Source organism: Aedes albopictus, chromosome 2 (genome assembly GCF_035046485.1).
Source record: "Aedes albopictus strain Foshan chromosome 2, AalbF5, whole genome shotgun sequence".
In the NCBI taxonomy this organism is placed as follows: domain Eukaryota; kingdom Metazoa; phylum Arthropoda; class Insecta; order Diptera; family Culicidae; genus Aedes; species Aedes albopictus.
Window position 1 is genome coordinate 84,866,755 of NC_085137.1, and position 14,362 is coordinate 84,881,116.

General features: G+C 40.4%; 1 protein-coding gene across 5 annotated transcripts in view; it reads left to right on the forward strand.

The window, feature by feature from the left end:
- Positions 1-1,252: 1,252 nt before the first annotated feature.
- Positions 1,253-14,362, forward strand: part of LOC109428028 (protein bark beetle) — a 64,556-nt gene continuing 51,446 nt past the window's right edge. For 2 of the 5 annotated variants that reach the window (XM_062850008.1, XM_062850010.1), the window contains exon 1: positions 1,267-1,600. The gene's annotated coding sequence lies outside the window, so the exon portion shown is untranslated. Of the gene's footprint in view, positions 1,601-13,044; positions 13,491-14,362 lie in introns of those variants that run through there. The other 3 variants (XM_062850011.1, XM_029872696.2, XM_062850009.1) reach the window with 3 other exon arrangements.

Consider the following 14,362-nt stretch of genomic DNA (forward strand, 5'->3'; position numbering starts at 1 on the left):
CGATTTTCTTTTTATTTACAGATATTCCACGCCATGTCCAAAGGGAAGTATTATGAAAAGTGAATATACCTCAAAGTTTATTCGCTAGAACCATATTTTTTGACCTCTAGATTCAGAATATGTGTGATTTAAAATAATCCATCTTGGGGTTTTTTTCCCATACATTTTTATATGGGATGAAATTAACCTTAACCGTTATGTGTCCGACAAACTTTTTGCTTTTTTCTACACCGTGCTTTTTAAATGGGCGCTGGGTACCCGGGTACCCTGTCGGCCACATAAAGGTTAAAATGACTTTTTTCGCGATTTGTATGGGAAAATAGGAAAAAAATCAAAAATATCGAAAAACCCAAGATGAAATATTTTAAACCGCACAGATTCTGAAACTAGAAGTCCATACCTACTATCCTATGGAATAACATTTGAGGTACATTCGATTTTCATAATACTTCCCTCTGGACATAGCGTGATATTCCCCTAACAAGCCCAGGTTAAGCATCATAGTTCTTAATGTTAAGCTTCATTTGAAACAATATTCATTCTGTTAAATTTTCCTGAGAAGATTACATTTAATTGGTGCTTCAAACTACGAAATTTTGGAATAGGGGAAGATTTTGAAAAGTTAGTGGGAGACCAGAAAAAAACTGAAGCATTTTATTTGCCGTTTTAAAAATGTTGCAAGAAATCTAGAAACTCTGTACTTTTAAAAAAGATCTATGGGAACTTTTGGATTATTTTCTAGACAAAAATTATAAATTCTAGAATAGAATATGAACTGACATGACTATGGCAGCAGCAACTCTTGCAAAACTTCGATAAGCATATTCCACTTAATTTTCTTTGATCATCCCAACCCGGTTGCAATAGTTTGCACCAAACTGCCCACCACACCAAACTCCCCGGCGTCGGTACCTGGTTTGACCAGTTCTCCACTACTGGCCCGCGCGGTGCGGTGTAGTGTTGGAGAACGAGAGAAACCAGAGAGCACGAAGCCCCATTCATTGCATCGTCGTCCCATCATGAAACCTGCTCAACCATATATCCACACACTGAAGCACTTGGCGAAGAGCCCACAAGTTCCTCTTGTGCAGCTCAAGCCACTGACTGACTGCTGAACTGATGTTGTTTGCTTGAAACAGACCGTTGGAAAGGTGTGTTGTTCATCAGAGAGCCAAAGGTAAAACCCCCCCATCCCACACCAACACAGGAACGCCACTACAGAGACTTGAGGTTCGCTCGTCGTCGGTTGGACTTTCGGTTGAGACAACGAGCTTACGTGATGTTAGTTTCATTAGTACAACTTCGCGGACCGCACCTAGTTCTGGACAGCAGCTCGGTTAGTTATGGCATAAGGTTAAGAATGGATATTCATCTAAAATAGATTAGCAACTGTGTGCGGAATCGTTTTGTTTAAAAGTAGTGCCTTTCGGTCGTGCCATGCGTCGCGCGTGATTGGAAAACTCTGGGAAAACGTCGCACGAAAGCCAGAGAAAAGCGTCGAAAGTGCGGTCGGTGGTCGGTGATACGCCCCAACCGATTCAAATCGTGCTGAAGACGACGACGCGTAAAGAAGCTTCATTGGTGTCTTCGTCAGTGCTGGGTTAGTGTCTCTCGTTGGTGTTCTTTCTTTCTTCTGATGGTCTGTGGGACAATGGCGGGCAGTGCTTTAGCAAGTTCGGAATGCTGTGTTGATTGTGGGACCTACTTTTCCGCTTCTGAGGGTTTCGGTGCATCATATGAATGCGATGTGTGGATATGTTGGGAAACCACTTACATTCAAGCAGCGTTAATTGCAGTGTGTGAAACAACAACATAAACATTGTTTGTACCAGGAACAGTGTGTCTTATCGAAAGAAGATGTAGATAAGAGTGAAGTGGATTCCTCGGAAAAGTGAAAATTTGTTTACATTTCGCTGGATTGGCTGCGTATATTTCGGAGTGATTCAACTCCACCCCACGTAATGAAACGCAATTATTAATTGCATAGTCCGAGGTGTAGATCCATTAGCACGTACACATGTGCGCAAGCAATTGCAACAGAGGCAACAGCAGCAGCAGCAGCAGTAGCAGTCCCACAGATATTGAAAGGTTTCTCTCGGTTCACTTCACTTGGTGTGGTGGCTGGCTGGTTGGGACTGGATGGCGTCAGAATGTCGTATCACGTCGCCTTCGTTGTCGTGTTGGCCGTTGGAGCTGTGCCTCTGTGGCTGATTCTTTGTTCGCACTCCGGTGGAGACATGGAGTTGTTGACCTTGGGGGCGCCAGCTTGTCAGTGGTGTGCCCCTTAGACATATATAGTAGTGAATCATTACCAGAGGAATTCTCCATCATCCCTTGTTGTTCCTCACCCTGAGCTCGGTCACGAATAATCGAATAGAATAAGGGGTGGTAGGAGATTGGATTGCAATTGGATGGGGCTGGACATGGTTGCTGCAGATTGCTGTTATGTGTGTCATAAAGTATGCCCAGCTGTGAAATCTTGGAATGTGGGTTAATTTCATAGGAGAACGTTCGTTTCGCATTATGTATGGTCAGTTCAAATGTGCTTCATTTGATTTTTACTTGGCTGGACGTTTGCAATCGGAAGAACATTTTTTCTATGTTTACTTATACTTATTCCATAGAAAAACGATAGAGTGTAACTCCGATTGTCGTGAAACTTGGTAGGTTCGTAGTTCTTCGAAAATAATTAGACCCGTATTTCTTTATTTCGTCATCAGGGTGACCAATTTTCAGAGAAGGTGGTCCTAAAAATAAAAGTTTTAAAAAACTATTTAAAAAAAAAGAAAAACATAACTTTTGAACCACTTGACCGATTTTAAACTTTTTATGTTTGAGAGCTGTTGAATTGTAGTTTTAAGGAATACGATGAAGGGGCCAAATTGTGTTCAGGTGCAAAAAATATGCAATTACTCATTTTAGTTTTTTCACGTTTTCATGGTCTCGGGACCAAAGGGGTACCCTGGTTTCAAATTTTTATCAGAAAATTCAGGAAATTGGGCGTTACATATAAAAAATTCGGAGACGTATGTTTTTTAAGTTTTTGAAATACGATTTAGTAGACCCTCGGTTATCCTCGATTTTATGTACAAAGGATAGACAAAATGATCGGGACAGGAAAAATTTTCACTTTTCAAAAAATGGTGAAATGGCTATAACTTTTTGAAAAGTGCATCAAACAATTTAAAATTTTTACTGGAAGTTGATCAGATATTTATTTTGAGATTTGTGCTGTAGACTCCTTGGATTCCTTCAAAAAATGCTGTCGGAATTCTTCCAGGGATTCATCCATTAGAAACCTTTGAAGAATTCGAGGTGGGACTCCTCCAGAAATTCTTGCTGCGATTCCTTCAAGAATGTTTGCTTGGTTTCTTGTAAAAATTTTTGCTGGTGTTTCTCAAAGATTCCGCCGGAAGTTTTTAAAGGAATTCTTCGGGAATTTTATAACGATTCATTCAGATGTGTCTCTTAGATTTTTCCAGGCATTCCTCCTGTGATTTCTCCAGAACCTTTTCTTGGGATTCGTTCAGGAACTCCTTCACACCTGGTCCGGATTGTATTCCTGCCGCGATACTTCGGCATTGCGCTGCTGCTTTGGCTAAACCTCTTGCGGTGATATTCACTTGGTCTTTCAACCAGGGTAAATTTCCAACTTTGTGGAAGCAGTCGTATATGTTTCCCGTATTCAAATCCGGTGATCGTCGAGATGTTCATAACTGTCGAGGAATAACAAGTCTTTCTGCAGCTTCTAAGCTTTTTGAGATAATCATAAGTCAAGCTGTATTAGCCTGCTCTAGAGGTTACATCTCTTCAGATCAACACGGTTTTATGCCTGGCAGATCGGTAGTTTCTAATTTGTTGGGCTTTACACAAACTTGCATAACTGCAATGGAGCAAAACGCACAGGTTGATGTCATATATACTGACCTCAAAGCAGCTTTTGATAAAATTGATCACAAAATTCTCTTGTGCAAGCTCTCTCGTCTGGGAGCATCGTCGACAGTTAAAGCCTGGTTGCAGTCATACCTGTCTGATAGAACTCTACGCGTTCAACATGATTCCTGTGTTTCGGAGCCGTTTTCCAGTACATCAGGTGTGCCTCAGGGGAGCAATTTGGGTCACTTGCTCTTAATTCTGTTTTCCAATGATTCCTTATTGGGAGCAAGATGTAAACTTGTGTATGCAGATGACCTGAAGCTTTATATTGTTGTATCAACTCTGGAGGATTGTCATCAATTGCAACGTTTATTGGACCTGTTCGTCGAGTGGTGTTGCCGGAACAAGCTAACCATCAGTATTTCAAAATGTGTGGTAATGACGTTTCATCGTATCAAGAACCCAATCATATTTGACTACAACATTGATGGCGTCTCGCTGCAGAGAGTTGACAGGGTCAAAGATCTGGGCGTCATTCTTGATCCAAAGCTTCCGTCTACACTATCAAGAGATAATTTCTAAAGCGAATCGACAACTTGGATTTATTTCAAAAATTGCAAAGGATTTTACTGACCCGCATTGCCTAAAGTCGCTTTACTGCTCGCTTGTACGGCCAATACTTGAGAATGCATCTGTTATCTGGTGTCCGTATGAAGTCACGTGGATTCTTCGACTTGAACGGGTACAAAAGCGATTTCTGAGAATGGCTTTGCGAAATCTTCCCTGGCGAGATCCGATGAACTTGCCACCATATTTGGACAGATGCCTACTATTGGATTTAGATTCGTTGGAGCGTAGGAGGACGATACAACAGGCAACATTTGTAGCAAAGCTCCTGCACGCAGAAAAAAGCATGGTAAAATCAAAAATATTTCAGGTAAACTCAAATAAATTGTCAATTTGTTCTGGCAACAAAAATAAAACTGTTTGGAGCAAATCGAATGTCACATTTGAAGCAAATTTAATCCATTTTTGAAACAAACATGCATCTTCTGACAGGTTATGTTAGAAACAAATGCAAAAATTTTTGTTTTTTTTTGTGGCAGGTCGGCCTTACAGAAATATTTGTTTTCCAATTAAATTACAAAGTCATTTCCTTCTCTAGCAAAACCCACTTCCCGCGTGGCATTTTCAATGCCAGCATCATGTAGATAACATACGCTCCCAAAATCAATGGGATTTCGTGGAAACTTTTGGTGAAACTTGCCTTTTTTGCAAGAGGAAATCTTGTTTGGTGCTGCAGCTGGAACTTGAGAGTTTTGTTTATGTTCTCGACGGCGGAACGGGGGGCTCTTCAATGGGTATTGTAAAAATCAAAATGTAATTAAGTTAGTTTTGAAAATTAATATTTTAGTTTCAAAAATTTTATTAGTTTACCGAATAAACATGAATATTTTTGTTTCAAACGATCGAAATTTGTCTCCGTGTGAATGGTGAAGTAGATTGCCCGGAAATACTTGCGCAATTGGACTTCCGAGTTCCTCAAAGGTGGTTACGGAATTCTTCGTTGCTGCAAATCAGGTACCATCATACTGCCTATGATTACCATGCGCCATTGACAGCGATGATTAGGGCGTTTTTGGAGGTAGAATCCGTGTTTGAGTTTGGCAGAAGTTCAAACCAGCTACGCAATGCTCTCCGAAGAAGAAGATGAAGATGTAATTTTTAATTCGTTAAGTTTTATTAGGGGTACTCACTAAACAGATTAAATTGCTGCGTAAGCCATAATTTTCTGCTTATTTGAAATGTTTCGTGATTTTTCGAATGAAATAATCAAAGATTGCCTTGGTGATCGCGACGTTTAATCAGTTTAATCAGTTTACGCTGTTAAGTGAATCCCCCTATTATATTGTTTCTTGTTTTTTTTACCAACTAACTTATTCATGTAGACTTTTGTCGGATGGATTATAAACATAAATAAATAAATAAATAAATAAACTCCTGCTAGGATTCCTCCAAAAAATTTTGCTGGTATTCCTGCAGGACTTTTTCCAAAAAATACTACATGAACTCCTACAGAGATGTATGCGGGTTTCTCCAAAGATTTATCCAATAATTCCTCCAACAAATGCTACGTGGATTTATCCAGGGATTTTCCTAGCAATTCTTTCAAGACACCCTGCAGGGATTTCTCCATACATATCTGCTTTGATAGTCCAGGAACATCTGCTGGAGTACCTCCAAGAATTTTACAGGAAATTTCTATAAGAACTCTTTCAAATATTTCTCTAAGAATTGATGCATTCCTCCTATGATACCCATGCTGAGATACCTCCCGAAATTCTTGCTGGTATTCCTGTAGGACTTTATCCAGTAACTTCTACAGAAACTCCTCTAGTTATGTATTCAGAGAATTCTGTAGATATTTCTGCAATAATTCCTATATGAATTACTCCGTGCATTAGTACATGAATAAATCTACGGATAGCACAATTTTCCCAAATGCAGGAGAACGTGCCCCTGGAGCCAAACTACTGATGAATAAATCTAGCGATTTTCTTAGGATTCCTTCAGGGATCCTTCTAGGAATTATTTTAAATCCTGTTCAGTTTTTACTCATATATGAATTCATAAATTATTTCCAGGGCTGTAAAACCAGAGCTACTTAGTCAAGGCTCCCCGATTTCAGCGCTCCTTCACTGGTACATTCCCATGGATGAATTCCTGGAGGAATCTCTGAAGGAACTGTCTGAGCAATTGGCTTCTTTCGCGGTGTGGAGATAATTCCATATTCTGAATCTGCATGCGAAACTGAGCTGAAATCCAAATTTTCATGAATTTTGGTGCCCAGGAACATGTTTAAAAATCAATTTGAAGTTTGCATAGAAGCGATTTATCGAATCACCCCTCGTCGCATTTTTTACTGGGTGGAGCTCAAACAGTTAACCAGCTGTCAAAAGGTAATTTCAAAAAATCTCTTTGAAATTGATTCTAAAGATAAAGTTCTAAAAATCTGAAAAAAATCATAGTAGCTCGGAAAAAGGTTCTCTTTCGTATTAAATTTAAAAAATCGATACATTTTTCTTAATTTAAAAACTCAATTCCCGAAGGAACTGCAGGAACAAGTTCTGGAAGAATCCATCCAACTTTTGAAGAAATCCCTGCTGAAATTTCTGAAATAATTCTTCGAAGTCTATACAGATTTTTCCAAAAGTATCACTGAAGAAATCACAGAAGAAATAAAAAAAATCTAAGGAAAATTCTAAATGAATTCCTGAAATAAAGGAATATTTATAAAATCTATAGATGGATTTTCTGAAGAAATTCGAGGGGAAATACCTGAAGAAACACCAGGAAACCCCTGATGGAATACAAAACAAAACCTCTTGAGATATTATTGGAAAAAAATTCTGAAGAAACCCCATAGTAAACAATGCTAATCAATGAATCCCTGGAGCAATTCATAGAGAAATTACTAGGGGTACGCTTGGAGGAAATCCTGGATGAATTTCTGAGAAAATACGCGGCAAAATTTCTGATGAAATCACTGTCTAAATTTTTGCTGGAATCTCTGCAAAAATGTCTTCCAGCCTTTCCGTAAGAATCCCCTTAGATATATCTGAAAGAATCTGTAGAAAAAATTCTGAATGTTGAAACTTAGGTATATGTAATACGTGTAATACGTCTTTTTCTTTTTCTACTATGTATCCTGCTCTTAAGCCCACATTTTACTCATCCTCTCAATCCGTTCCAATTATTTCTCTACTTGCATTCCTCCCATAGAGTTACCCGTGTTCAGTATGTAAATTATTTCCATCCTATCATCCAATTAAACTACATAGAGCAGTGATTTAAATCGAGTTTGCTTCCTGTACCCTATACGCCATTCCCTTCTTTCCATCCTGAACGTTTACATCCTCCACGCTGCTGCATCACGCCCGCCGCCGCCGCCATGGCCGATAATTACTCGATTTCAACGCTAACACCAAAATACCAGCGCAACCAACCGTCGTCGTCGTCGTCGAATGCCCTTCTTTTCTTCCCTGGAGATCTGCGCATTGATCCACCCGTGATAGTGGGGTCTCTCATGAAGAAGGAATGCTGTAACTTTGGGTAAACAGCACACGGTTCGTCTCCTCGTTCCAGAAACCAGTTTTAAAACCTCTATCCCGCGACCGCGGCTGCCGCCGCCGTAGCCGCATGGGGTCAGCGTTGTCGTTTGTTGTTGTCGTCGTCGTCGGGTACTCCAAGGTCTTTCTTGTGACTTCGGTTTCCTTCAACCGTTATGGAGTTGCGAGTTGGTTGGAACGAACGCTCATTTGAATATTGCTGAGATTTTTCTCGATCCTGTTTACAACATTCTGCAAATAACAGTGGATGGCGAATACTAACGAACTTTGTCTAGAGTTTTCAACCGTTTTTTTATTGACTTTCTTGAGCTGGTTTTGGAAGGTGATTCAACGGTGATTCAACTCTTCACTGCGCGGGCTGTGATTTGAATATTAAAACCTTGTCTATTGGTCAGCTGAGAATGAACGAGTCACCATTCTGACCGTTGGAAAGTGTTTCCTGAAGGAGACCATAAATAATACTAGGGGTGATACACAAATTATGTCACGCAAAAATCGACCGTTTTGAATATTTTTGCCCACCAATAATACGCTTGTTGCGGTTGCGAGAGATGGTGACGAGATTGGACTCTTTCAGCAGTAAGGAAATATATTGATTCTCCTGCGATCAGCTATAAAGCTAAAATGATATTTTATTAAATAAAACATATAATAACATGTACAAATATTCTTACAAATTCGGTGCTTCAGTCCATTCTAACACCTCCTCGCTGTAGCTACTCATCTTCACTTCTGATTGATCTACTTTACTCTTCTCTATATAGAGACACATGGTTACACTAGGGGTGCTTAAGTTTAAATATAATTAATCTTTCAAGGTAAAAAAATCAGATGGCGGTAGTGAGCAAACGTCAAACAGGAGCAAAAACGATGCGAGCGCCATATTTGAATAATCCGTTAAAAAGTGAAACGATGGGAAGTGAGTAGAGTGAGACGTCTGTTTGTATGTGATGCTATAATACGCCATCACATCGCAACGAAGAAATCTTTCTCTGTCCGTAGTTGTGAAAAACGATGTTTCTCAAGCAGAAAAACCACGTACACATTTGCTTGCATTCTCCCTAGGCGAAGACAACTTATTATTTACATTTTACCGACGAGAAAAAAGTGATTTATTTAAATAATGGAACAGTTTTTGCTGCATTCTGCAGCAGTAAAATCCAACATTGAAGTCCCACAGAGCTTACAGTGGATGTGAACTGAAGGTTGGTTCAGCAAGCGAATCTGTCGTAGTGAAAATTGACCGGTGATGAAGAACAGTTCGGCTAGCTGTTGCTTTGGTACGGTTGGCTTCGTCGTAAGCAAAACGAGATAAATTGTCAACTCGTAAGTGGAGTGAAATTGGAACATGAAATTGTGTGTAATTATTGGATTCTGGTTATGGAGTCTACATCTTTTTACTTTCAACTGATATGCCATTGGCAAAGATAAGTTACAATATCTGTAATTATTGGCTTTTATTCGTCTGATATGACAGGAATAAACGCATACCACGAAGTAGATTTCTACCCTATATACAGACTAGACTTCTACTAAAATGACTCTTATTATAAAGACTCCTATTATACGGCTGGCCATGCTGTAGGAATCCTAGATTACATTAGTTTGGATTTTTTCTGCTACGTGACAATTATCAAGTAAAACATTGAACTGTTCTATGTCAGGATCCAAAGCATATGGAAATGTGATGTCTTCGGCAAATTTCTTTAGTAGACCATCATCAGTAATCTGTTAACGCATCAATCAGTTGGCGGCTTTGCCACTACGGTATTGGAAATAAAAGTGTAAACATTTTCTGATTTCCATACAAAATAGCAATTGAAGGTCTATATATTGCGTTTTTTCCACCCCACTGGACCCCTTTCGCAGTTAGCATAAGTGCGAAATCGTGAATAAAACTGCAATTTCGCATCGAATCGTGTCGATGTCTTCTGCACACTTATTCAGCATCTTAAAATGAATAAGTGCGCAGAAGATACCGACACGATCCGATGTGAATTCGCAGTTTTATTCACAACCCCGCACTTATGCTAACTGCGAAAGGGGGCCAGTTCCAATGGGGTGGGAAATGCGCAACATTGGGAGTCTATGAACAGATTGAGCTGAAAATTTGTCACAGAACTGAAAATACCTGTATTTTTAATTACCATTGTTGTTTATCTGTTGATGCTAAATTGGAATAAAAAAGTAAATAGTTCTGATGTTTCGTATACATTTGTAAAACGCAACCTTAAACCGCTGGAATCAATTCCCGTTAATCAGTATCAATATCGGAATCAGTAGTAATCCAAGATTGTCTTGAATGGTCCCACCAAGAGTCCTTGAAATTTCCGGAGTAATTCTAGTAAGAATTGCTGAAGGGGAATTCTAGGAGTAGTTCCTTTAATAAATATCTGGAGGAATACCTACAGTTCTCCTTGGAAGAATCGGTAGAGGTATTCTGAAGGAATCTATGGAGGAGTCCCTCATGGAATCGCAGGAGGTAGTTCTGAAGGAATGAATCCCACACAGAATTCCCGATAGTATTGCAGCAAGTAAGTACGCCAGGAGAAATCTCCAGAAGAATCACCAAAAGAATTTCTTGAAAAATCCCCGGAAGATTGCGTGGAAGAATCCCAGCCAAAATGCATGAAGAAATCTCTAGAGGAATCCCTAGTAGAATCCCTGATGGTACCACAGTTAGAACTTTTTAGGAAATTGCCTGCAAATAGTGCAGCAGGAGTTGCTTGAGAAATCCCAGCTAGAATCCCCGGAGGATGGCCAGCAGGAGCTTCTGGAAGAATCCCATGAGGCATTTCTGAAAAAATCATGGGACGAACTTCTGGAAGGATTCCAGAAAGATTGTCTTGGAAATTTTTCAGAAATTCTTTGAGAAAAATTGAGATATTCAGACAGGAATACCTAGAATGAATCGCTGGAGTAAATATTTCGAATAACGCAGAACAAGCTCAGGACGATGAGTCTTGAAAAAACATGTCGCTTGACGATTTTTTTTGTTGGGGAGTTATAACTACTGCGGCCAATAAATAGAACTTTTATGCATAAATTAAGTTTGTGCTCTAATGAGGGAATCTAGTTCGCGAGAACAGGTCTTGCTTCTAAGCATTTGAGGCTAAGGGGTTTCCAGAAAGTTCCCAGAGAGCCCAAAAAAGGGGATTCCAAGGGACTTCCGAGGCGTTTTAAGAGGTTGTTTCAGGAGATTTGAGGATCCTTTTAAGGGTATTCTGTCAAGATTTGCTGGCGTTTAAATGGGATTCCGGGGAATTCAATAGTATTAAGAGATGTTTCAAGGGGCTCTAAGGGCAATTCAAGGGATCTCAGGATCTTTGAAAGGGCGTTGCAAAGGGGTTGAAGTATTCCAGTCATTTAAAGGTGTTTCAGAAACATTTTATGAACGTTCCTAGAGGTTTTATGGGCGTTTCATTGCATTTCAGGGAAGTTTCAAGTGGTTTTCAGGCACGTTTCAGGGGGTTTATGGACCCTATCAAAGCCGTCCAAAAGGTTTTCAGAGGCATTTCCGGGCAAAATCTTGTACGCTCAATTGAGAAGTGTTATTCCACTGTAGTTCGTGCACTACAGTCGATGCACTTTCATGTATAGAGGGCAAATGAGTGCATTCCACCAGTTAGCAGGCAGTTCTTCCTCTTCCTATATCCTCAATACAATACGGTGTTGTGTAAAAAAAGTTAGAAGTTGATTAGGCTGTTCACTACCGTACTTGAGCAGTTTGGTCGGGAGTTCGTGCTTCCCAGTTTCCTTGTTGTTCTTGAGTTCTCCACTAGCTGTCTTGACCTCGTACAGCGTCTGAGCTCCACAGCCTGTCCCCCGTCGTCGATTCAAATTCTGTCTGTCGTTCTTCCAATCCCATCGTTTTACAATATATGGAAGCGTTCTCTCAACTTGGCAGCCATTAGTGTTTTATCTGTCAGCAAGTTTCCATCGCGGTCATTGCACATGACGAGAGAAAACGCTGTTTTCTCCGCACGTCATTGGTAGTTTCGTAAAACCTCCGCATATTGTTTTGTTCCATACTTTCTACACATATCCTGATGTTCAGAAACTTTGAATCTTTCATTTGGAAACCCTTCTTTTTTCAGCAATAGCCTGTATCTCTTCGGACATTTACGAATTCATCATGGGTGTTTACCAGAAATTGATAATTCTATCTTAATCTGAAATAACTATATTTCATATAGATAAAAATTCTATTTAGGCAGTCCCGACTCATTACCTAAATGGAGCTTTGAGTGTATTTTGATACCATTTTTGGAATCTTCTGATCGCTTGGGGACCACTTATGAACTTGAAATGTTTTGTTTTCTAGCCAAAACGTTCAATTTGCAATTGCAAACTAATAACTATTCCAATTTTTGCAAAACTAAACACGACTTAATTGGTATGTAATACTTAGCTTCTGTAATTTAAAACTGTTAAACATAGTCTTCTCTATACAAGCACATCTGTACCAAAATGTTAAATTTTCAGAAGTTAGTGCTAGGGAACCTCATAATCAAAAGTTTTTTTTTCATAATTCCCTTTTAAACGAATTTTACCTTACCTTGTTAGCGGTTACTTTCTTCAAATGTCCATTATGCCTAACTCCATACCTGTCGGGTTTGGGTGCTTTGAATCCACCCAACCGGGGTTTGTCTTCATACTTCTTACCTATGCTTTCGTACGGTTTCACCCCTAAACTCAAATGAAGATTCCACCGAAAACATTGCGCGAGTTTGGCCTGCTGCTACCATATGGGAAGTTAAGTGGAAATGCCATCAAGAAGCGCAAGAAAGGCAGAAAAGCTTCAAGCAACCACACCACACAATATTGTTGGTTGCGCCTTCCTCGCCGAGAAGACTGTCTGACTGACTGACTGTATGACTCAAGCGCTTCAAGTGAGTGAGGTAGATGTGGTCTGCATGTTGTAGTAGATGCTCGTTGTTGTTTTTATTACTGCGGCCGACTCCCCCTCATCGCCTCGGACAACCCAACTCAGCGGGCCGGGACGGAAAACCGCGGCAGCCATCCAGTTCGACCCGACCGGAGTCAGTTTGAGTCGTCACGTCGATGCAGTCAGTTCGCTGTCGCTTCGCTGCATTCCACCACCTTGGGCGGGCTTGCGCGCGCGCCTCTATGTAGAAAAACGTGCGGTCGTGCGGAAAACAATCTGTTGATTCGCTTTTCATAGTTTCGTTTGACGAGGTGAAGGATTTTCCACTTTTTTTCTCTCTACCGTCACCGTTACAATCCGCCGAGCTCGCGAACATCGCCTCGGACAGCTGTGCGAACGAATGTTTTGCCGTGTTTTGTTTGTACCGTGATATTGATTAAACATGACTGGCGCTTCGGGGCTGCAGCCGCGCATACCACAAACGTGACGACGACGTCGTCATCATCATACAGGCGTTCGTCGGACGGTTTGTGGCGACACGGTGGGCTGCTGCTGTTGCTGCTGTGAGCCAAGTGAGTTGGATTGATTGAAAAAAGGTGTGTCCGGTGAACTGCGCCTGAAGATCTTCACGTGGAGTGAGGTGATTTGGGATCCGCAAAATAGCTGCTAATATTTTGTCAGTTCATAACCAGCCGTGCCTCGAACAAGCGAAAGATGCAATTTACACTCATTTTCCACCTCGGGGGAGGATCTTTAATCCAATCGGTTCAGGCCCCATCACATCGCATCGCATCGTCGTGAAGACCTTTCGCTTTGACCTCCTCGTAGGGTTAGTGACAATTACGGTTGGGTCGTGATGTAAAAGTCACTTATTTGCGAAGCGAAACGGAGAAATGCTACAATTTCAAACAAAGTGAATTATGAAAAAATCCGCTGTGTGGTTAGTTTTCGCTGCGTTTGTGCATTGCAACCAACAAAACAATCGTTTTTACTTCATCTCTTGCGACGGAAGTACCTAGATACCTACTACAGTCAGTAGCTGTCTGGAAGTGTGGTCGAGCTCTAGCAATTGTGAACATGGATTGTCATAATATTTTGTTCGTCATTTGTGGGCTGTAAATTGAATTTTCTCGCGAGTTTCCCACTGTAGGTGGCTGCTATCTTACCACAATAATATGAGCTTTTGCGGTTTAACTTCACTTTCGAAACAGCGCAAAGTTGTATGGTGTGACCGGGGTTAATAAGCTGCTGGTTTTCTCATAATACGAACCAAGAGCGATGCAATATGCTGACCATTTATCGCAAGATGACGATGATGTAAGATCTGAGTTGTTGACTTCACTGATTCCACCGAATTCATCTTAAAAAAAGTTTCCTTTCCTTACAAGTTCATAAAAAAGTTTACACACTTAATCAATTATACCCCAAGTAACAATCAGCATGCCTTGAAGGTTTACCCTAGTTTTAT